At 44.7% G+C, this 8,387-nt stretch overlaps 1 long non-coding RNA gene across 2 annotated transcripts in view; it reads left to right on the top strand.

Moving 5' to 3' along the window:
• Positions 1–3,423: 3,423 nt before the first annotated feature.
• The window catches only part of LOC106504246 (uncharacterized), a 63,484-nt gene continuing 58,520 nt past the window's right edge, over positions 3,424–8,387 (top strand). For both annotated transcript variants that reach the window (XR_014818044.1, XR_001299329.3), the window contains exon 1: positions 3,424–4,531. This is a non-coding gene — a long non-coding RNA (uncharacterized LOC106504246). The remainder of the gene's footprint in view (positions 4,532–8,387) is intronic.

The following is an 8,387-nucleotide window of genomic DNA, read 5'->3' as shown; positions in this document are numbered from 1 at the left end:
GACTAGGGTTTGATCCCTGACCATGCTCAGTGGGTTAAAGACCCAGCGTTGCGGTGAACTGTGGTGTAGGTCACAGATGGGGCTAGGATCCCACCTTGTTGTGGCTCTGGCATAGGCCAGCAGCTACAGCTCCAACTGGACCCCTAGCCTGGGGACCTCCGTATGCCCAGGGTTCAGCCCTAAAAAGACAAAAAAAAAAAAAAAAAAGGAAGAGGTATGGTTCATTGAGATCGTGATTGTAATAATCTATAACACTGCCTTGGAGTCTACTTCTGGACACTCCAGTCTGACATGTACAATGCAGGTGTAGACACCTAGGGCAGCCACAGCCAGGCATCAGACATCCTAGTACCTCCAGAATGACCAGAGTACCATAGCTGCCACATACAAAGCAAAAGCTCATAGCCTGGTAAATAAAGACAGTCTGGATGATAATTGAAAATTTCTTTACTTTTTGAGTTCAAAGGGAAGGATGTGAATGAAGATGGGGTTCCCACAATCAGGCAGGTGAGGCTTTAGACATCAAAATAGTATCTTTTATGAGTTCCCATTGTGGCTCAGAGGAAATGAACCTGACTAGTATCCATGAGGATGCAGGTTCTATCCCTGGCCTCACTCAGAGGGTTAAGGACCACAGCATTGCTGTGAGCTGTGGCATAGGCCGGCAGCTACAGCTTTCATTCAGTCCCTAGCCTGGGAACTTCCATATCCTGCGGGTACGGCCCTAAAAAGACAAAAAAAAAAAAAAAAAAAAAAAAGTATATTAGATTGTTTCTATTTTCTTTTTTTGTTTGCTTTATAACCTTTTAAAATAGCCTCCTCCTTCCCTGGCATGTGGCCTGGGAAGCACAAGTGACTCTAATAAGCTTGATTTACTGGCTTTCTAACCCACAGCAGATTAAAAGGAGCATCTAATGGAGGCAAGCAAAAGAACTACTGGTTCTCAGTTCTCTGACAAAAGCTAAAACGACCATAGAAAGCCTCGCAGAAAGGAAGAGTCAGAAACACATAAAAAGCAAATTCAGTAATTCAACAAATCTTAGTATGCAGGGATAGAACCTCCTGTATCATATCCCAACCATATTTAATGAAGACCCCAGACATTTTTAATTATTTTCGGCATATTCAAGTAAAGAACACAGATGACCATGTATAATGGAACCTCACAAGAATGCAAAATTGCAAATTTGGGTATAACTTAATTAGTAATTGGCTCCAAGGGTAGAAGGAGAGGGATAAAGTGACCCCATGATCATTTGGGACATTTTCCCTGTGTATGGTCAGCAGTGTAGCATAATTTTCTTTTTTTTTTTTTTTTTTTTTGGCTCTTTAGGGCCGCACCCACAGCACATGGGGATTCCCAGGCTAGGGATCTAATTGGAGCTGGAGCTGCCGGCCTACGCCAGAGCCACAGCAACGCAGGATCCAAGCTGCGTCTGCAACCTATACCACAGCTCATGGCAACGCCAGATCCTTAACCCACTGAGCGAGACCAGGGATCGAACCCCCAACCTCATGGTTCCTAGTCAGATTTGTTTCTGCTGCACCACAACGGGAACTTCTAGCATAATTTTCTTATGTTGACATTTCAAGGGGTTACCTAACCCAGAAAATTCACTTTCATGAATCCTCCAATGATGCCAGACACATGAAGTGTTACTGGTCTGTTTTCTGCCTCATTGGCACTTATTTCAAAAGAACTAATTTTTTTGCACTTATACCATACACTTCTGCAAGATTCTTTTTATTCACAAATACTTTCTTAGTCAAAATGACAATCCTTAAGGCACAGATGTGTTTATTGCCTTTTTTTTTTTTTTTTTGGCTTTTTAGGGCCACACCTGCATATGGAGGGTCCCAGGCTAGGGGTCAAATAGGAACTACAGCTGCTGAACCTGCAACCTCAAGGTTCCAGATCAGATTCGTTTCTGCTGTGCCACAACTGGAATTCTTTTTTTTTTTCTTTTTTTTTTTAGGGCTGCACCTCCTGGATACTAGTCAGGTTCATTACCACTGAGCCATGACGGGAATTCTATTGCCCATTTAAAGATGAAGCTATAAATGTTCAAGAAAGGCAAAGTAACCATGGACACTCAGCTGGTTAGAACTCATATATTTTAATACTAGTTATCACCCCTGTTAGAGGTCATGTTGAGTTCTAAGCCCATTTCCTGCGTGTATGTGAGAAGTTTCCCCACACCAAGGAAGAATTCTCTGACATCAACTAGGAGTCCTACACTTCAACAGTTGTGACCTAGATTCTGCAGGTTAAGGGTTCAAGGGGCGAAACCCCCACCCCTGTTGTCAAATAAGTCATGAATATTCTTCCCTTTTTTTTTTTTTTTTTGCTTTTTAGGGCCGCACCTGTGGCATATGGAAGTTCCCGGGCTAGGGGTGGAATAGGAGCTACAGCTGCCAGCCTTCACCACAGCCACAGCAATGCTGGATCCTTAACCCATTGAGCAAGGCCAGGGATAGAACCTCCATCCTCATGGATGCTAACCGATTCATTTCCGCTGAGCCACAACAGGAACTCAATCCCCTCCCTTTTATCTCGACCCTCCAATACACAGGTGTCTCAACCCAAATCAGGTTGAGAAGTTGATTTGCAAACTAAGTTCCCGCTTCTCCACTGAATAAAGCTTGTGGGGTTCTAGCCTCAGTTCCATTATTGGCTATGCAAACCAGAGCAGAAAAAAACACCCCGACTGAGACAAGGGGTCTCATCCAGGCTAGGACCCTGGTAACGGTAGGAGGGCCAGACTCACGATACAGTCAAAGTCCCATACTCCCAGGTGGGCAATCTATAACTGGAGAATAATTATGTCACAGAGGTTCTCCCAAGGGAGTGAGAGGTCTGAGCCCCACATTAGGCTCCTAAGCCTGGGTCCTGCACCACAAAGACGAGACCCTAGAGCATCTGTCTGAGAAGGCCAGTGGGGCCTCCTTTTGAGACACCAGAGGCCTGTGGGAACTAGACTCCACTCTTAAAGAGCCCGCACAAAATCTCACACGCTCCGGGTCACAAGGCAGAAGGAGTCACCTGAGAGCTGCCTGCGTCAGACCCACCTGCTGGTTTTGGAGTCTCCCGAGAGGCAGGCGGCAACTGCAGCTCATCCTGGGGATGCAGACACTGGCGGCAGCCTCCTCAAATGCAGGTGCCGGCAACCTACCATTGGGGAATCCTCACTCTAGCTTAACAGCTCCAGGTCCGAGCCCTGTTCCGGTCAAACAGCCTGTAGGTACCAGGACTGGGTAGCTTCATGCCAAGCAACAAACTGGACAGGACACAGTCTCAGCAGCAGTCAGGCAGCCCTAAGACCCGCTAACGCCAGGCCTGCCCACCAAAAGGGCCCAGGACCCAGCTCCACCCACCAGCGGCCAGGACTGGTCCCAGAATCCTCTGCGCCTGGCCCCGCCCCCAAGGAGCCTGCTCCAGCCTCGCACCTGCCTCGCACGCCAGGAGCAGACGCCAGACGGAATAAAACCACAGCCTGCTACCCAGCCTGCCCACCAGTACGTCAAATCCTGCCTCGCCAGCAGCGGGGCCTTGGTACTGCCCGCTAGCAGGCCACACACGTTCGAGACACCCCGGACCTGGTACCCAACCGTGTCAGGAATTGGCCGCCCCCACCCCCTCCGCCCAGGTATCCCACACCAGCCCTGGGACCGCTGGGCCCAGCAACTAGATTCCCGAACCTGGCTCTGCCCTCCAGTAAGCAGCTCTGACCCAGGGCCTGGCTTCCCCCAACAGCCCCGAGTCTCCTGGACCCTGACTCCACCCATGGGTGAGGCAGCACAGGCTCCGGGCCCCCTGAGATCCGCCCTCAGTGCTTTGTGACCTGCTCTGCCAACCAGCGGCTGCAGCCTCCACGCAAGACAGGGCCTGGCTACCAACCAAGCCTACCAGACGGCCCTCAGGATCCACACAGCCGTCTGAGGGGCCCCTAGAGCATACGCCTCCGGTGACAAGAGGGCGGTGCACTGCTGGGTCGTCTCCTACCAAAGGCCGCTTCTCCGAGATCCAGAAACAGAACCAACCTACCAGTTATATAAAAATACAAACAGCCATTTAGACAAAAACGAGGCGGCAGAGGAACACGTTCCAGACAAAAGAACAAGATAACACCCCAGAAGAACCTAGTGACGTGGAGACAGGCAGTCTACCCGAGAATGGGTTCAGGGTGGTGGCGGTAAAGCTGACCCAAGAACTGGGGAGAAGAATGGATGCACAGTGCCAGCAATTAAAAGATACTAACAAAGAGAAAATACAAAGAACAAGCCAGGCTGAGTACAATATCTGAAATGAAAAATCCACCAGGAAACCCTGAAACACCCTGATAGGAGCAGTGGAAGCAAAGGTTCAGAATGCCTTTATGTTTATATTTAAACGTGTTAAAATTATCCTATACAAATGTGCTCAAAGGACATGGTACCCAGAAATGTGCCGCCTGGATATGTCCACTCATAGTCCACAAAACATGATGTGTCAAGAGTGTGGCTTCCTCACCTACCAGCTGTGTGATCTTGGGTAAGTTACTTAACCCATCTGAGCCTCACATTCCTTTACTGTTGAATGGGGATGGTAACCGTTGTAGTGAGCCTCTGTTATTTTGGCCTGAGCAGCCTCCATTCCTTTAGGGATTCACATCTTCCCCAAGTCATTTGTCTGCTCATAGTAATACTCAGTAAATGATCATTTTTATTATTACACCAGTAGCAGTAGAGGACATACCTAGGTCTCTGCAAAGGAAAGAAAATCTATAATATCATGCTAAATAGAGTCACTGACACATTTTCTCATAAATGCACCATGTAGATCCTGTCCTGGAGGGCCTGTGAGGGGAAATGCCTCTTACCTTGTCACATGGAACGTCCAGAGGCCCTGCAGCAAATGAATTCTGCTTTTCCTTTCCATGTGTCAGAGGTGTTCTTTTTGTCCTTTGTTTTCATCAAGCATTTCAGTAACCATCTTGGGGTTCTCTCTAACTAGTAGCCCCTGTTGTGAGAGTGATTGTATCACACATAATGGCACGTCTGACTTGGGAGACTATGGGGATAATGTGGGTGGTGGTCACAGTTTAGCCAAAGTCTATATAAATTTCAATTACTACCTGCAGCTCTACCCTGCACAGACCCCTGTCCTGAGCGAGACGCCAACTGCTTTCCTTTGCCTTCAGCTGCGTAGGCACAACCTATAATCTTCCTCCATCTTTCTCCTGCCTTGTTTTTATTTTCATTCTTCTCTTTCCACAACTGCAGTATTCACAATTCAAAGGCTGCTTAGTGAAGCCTGTGACATTAACCATATGTGAGGACATCTTTTATCTTATGTGAACAGTATTGGTTCTTCCTCCTCCTGCTCATGCAAAAGTTACAGAACCAACAAGGACCTACTGTAGGTACAGGGAACTATCCTCAATATCTAGTAATAACCTATAATGGAAAAGAATCTGAAAAACAATATATATATACATATATATATTGAGAGTGTGTGCGTGTATATATATATATATATTTGAATCACTTTGCTGTACACATGGACCTAATACTACATTGTAAATCAACTACACTTCCATTTTAAAAAATGAACTTTAACAAAAATTTAAAGTCACAGAGTGGAAAACACAGGTATGAATTACACACCTGAGTCATTTTTAAGCCATCTACACCTAGGATTCAAGCATTTAAAAAAATCATTGGAGTTCCCGTCGTGGCGCAGTGGTTAACAAATCTGACTAGGAACCATGAGGTTGCGGGTTCGGTCCCTGCCCTTGCTCAGTGGGTTAACGTTCCGGCATTGCCGTGAGCTGTGGTGTAGGTTGCAGACGCAGCTCGGATCCAGCGTTGCTGTGGCTCTGGCGTAGGCCAGTGGCTACAGCTCCGATTCGACCCCTAGCCTGGGAACCTCCATATGCCATGGGAGCGGCCCAAAGAAATAGCAAAAAGACAAAAAATTTTTTTAAAAATTTTTTAAATTAAAAAATCATTAATACTCCTTTTTTTTTTTTTTTTCAAAAGTGTATTAGCTGCTTTTTTATGTAGAAAGAGCTTTGGTAACCGTGGGCCTACACAAGTGCAATGGACAGAACAATTCAGGATGAACAGAAAAGGTTGTTTCTACTTTCCCAAAGAGATTTCACTTTCTCCAGTAGTGAAGTACTGCTGTCTTACTCTGTAGCAGCTAATTTCTGTGATGGTTCTGTTGCCATGGGTGGAAAAAAAAAAAAAAAAAAGTGTTGCCATGTTTGTAGCAGAAGCCCTGTGTTTGGAGAGCCAGCTGGGGTCAAATCCTGTAGTTCTAGCCACCCTGTCCTCTTCTCCCAGGAGTCCCCTTTGGACAGCTTGGGGACATTTAAGTTTACCTGGCAGTCACTACTGGGTGAGAAAGGACATATTTTCCACCTGGGAGAAATCAAATCATAACTGCTAAAGGTGACTCTGAACACAGTTATCCTACAGATTTCCAGAAACTACATGCACAGCAGTTGGGCTGCAGGTGCATTTTTACGTTTTCAGTGCGCCATAAATTATTATTGAACAAAGAGCTCCTTGGTCATTCCAAAAAATAATTTCTTGGAATTTCCTTGTGGCGCAGCAGGTTAAAGATGCAGTGTTGTCACTGTGGCAGCTCAGCCTGCTGCTGTGGCTAGAGTTTGATCCCTGGCCCAGGAACTTTCACATGCCATGGATGCGGCCAAAAGTAATCATTTCTTTTTCTCTTGGGCCAGATTTTTAAAGATAAAGAATATGGTCTCCAGGCAGGATGAGAATCCTTGCCTGCTATTTCCCGGGCCGGGGACCCTGGGCAAGTCACTTAATTCTGTACCTCAGTTTCCGTGTGTGTAAAACAGTGATATTAACACTGTTTAGCTCAGAAGCTTGTTGGGAACATATAAGCAAGATAAATATAGTGCCTGATATATAGCAACAGGTAAACATTTTCTAATGTATACTTTTAAAAAAAAAAAAAACCTTGTAATTGGTCTTAATTAGGAGAATTAAGGTCTTGCAATTATTCTATATTATGGATTATAGCAACAAGATTATAAAGCCAGGGAATGGTCTAATGGTTAGGATTCAGCACTTTCATTGCTGTGACCTGGGTTCAATCCCTGGTCTGAGAACTGAGATGCCACATCAAGCTGCTGCATGCTACAGCCAAGAAAAGATTGCTAAGCTTTATTTAATGTGAGTGTTAGCTATTATTTTATTGTTAACATTATTCTCAGTTTGTTTCTATAAATTATCAATGTCTACCAGATCTCCCTTTCCCAAGTGGAGTCAGCATCCATGATCTTATTTGCTGTTTTGCCTAAAAATTTTCATTCTCCGTTTTCTTATGCTTTTGGGTTTTCATTTATGGCACACACCATCAAATCTTTTCAGAGAAAGCAGCGACAGTTAACTTACAGAATTCTAAGTATCATTCAAACTTTTTATTGTGAAGGGTTCCACACAGAGGAGTTCCCACTGTGTGAAGTGGGTTAAGAATCCTACTGCGGCCTCTCAGGTTGCTGCGGAGGTTGCAGGTTCATGTCTTCATGCACCTGTGTAAATTAGGGCATTTCTGTTTATGTATAACCACAATATTATCAGCTGAACAAACACAATTAATGTCATCTAATAGCCAGATCAAAATCAAATATCCTGATATGGCTCAAAATGGCATTTTATACTTCTATGTTCAAACCAAGATCCAAACGAGGCCCACACCTTCTATTAATTGTTGCATTTCTTCAGGCATAACAGTGTACTTAAGAGATATAACACTCTCAAAGTCTTTTTAATCAGTAACACAGGACCTTAATTCTCCTTAAAGACCTATTATAAGTTTAAAAGGTGATTTTTTTCTCTTTTTATTAGTAAGCATTGAGAATGAATTCTTAATTGGATTATGCTCCTCAAGCACTAAAATAAAAAAGAAAAGGGGAGCAGCGGAGGGGAAGGAAAAAAACCAAAGGAAGGACATCTCACTTCTGTTTTCTCCTCATTGTTTTTGTAGCTTTTTAAAAAAATTATTATTTTATCTTTACTTTTTTGTCTTTTTAGGGCTACACCTGTGGCATATGGAGGTTCCCAGGCTAGGGGTCAAATCAGAGCTGTAACCACTGGGCTCTGCCACAGCAACTCCAGATCCTTAACCTGCTGATGAAGGCCAGGGATCAAACCTGTATCCTCATGGTTCCTAGTCAGATTGGTTTCCTCTGAACCAGCTTGGGAACTCCTGTTTTTGTAGCTTTTTATTCTACTATTTCTTCTCCTGGACACTATATTTTCTTATGTTTCTTTCTTTTTTTTTTTTTTTTTTTTTTTTTTTTTGCCACAGCCATAGCATGCAGAAGTTCCCAAGCCAGGGATCAAACAGTGTCACCACAGCAACCCAC

Source organism: Sus scrofa, chromosome 10, assembly GCF_054392235.1.
Source record: "Sus scrofa isolate SSC_HxYL_T2T_F1_AM1 chromosome 10, Sscrofa_HxYL_maternal_Yorkshire_Landrace_v2.0, whole genome shotgun sequence".
Classification (NCBI taxonomy): Eukaryota; Metazoa; Chordata; class Mammalia; order Artiodactyla; family Suidae; genus Sus; species Sus scrofa.
Note: the sequence above shows the minus strand (reverse complement) of the source record. Positions and strands in the feature narration are given on the sequence as shown.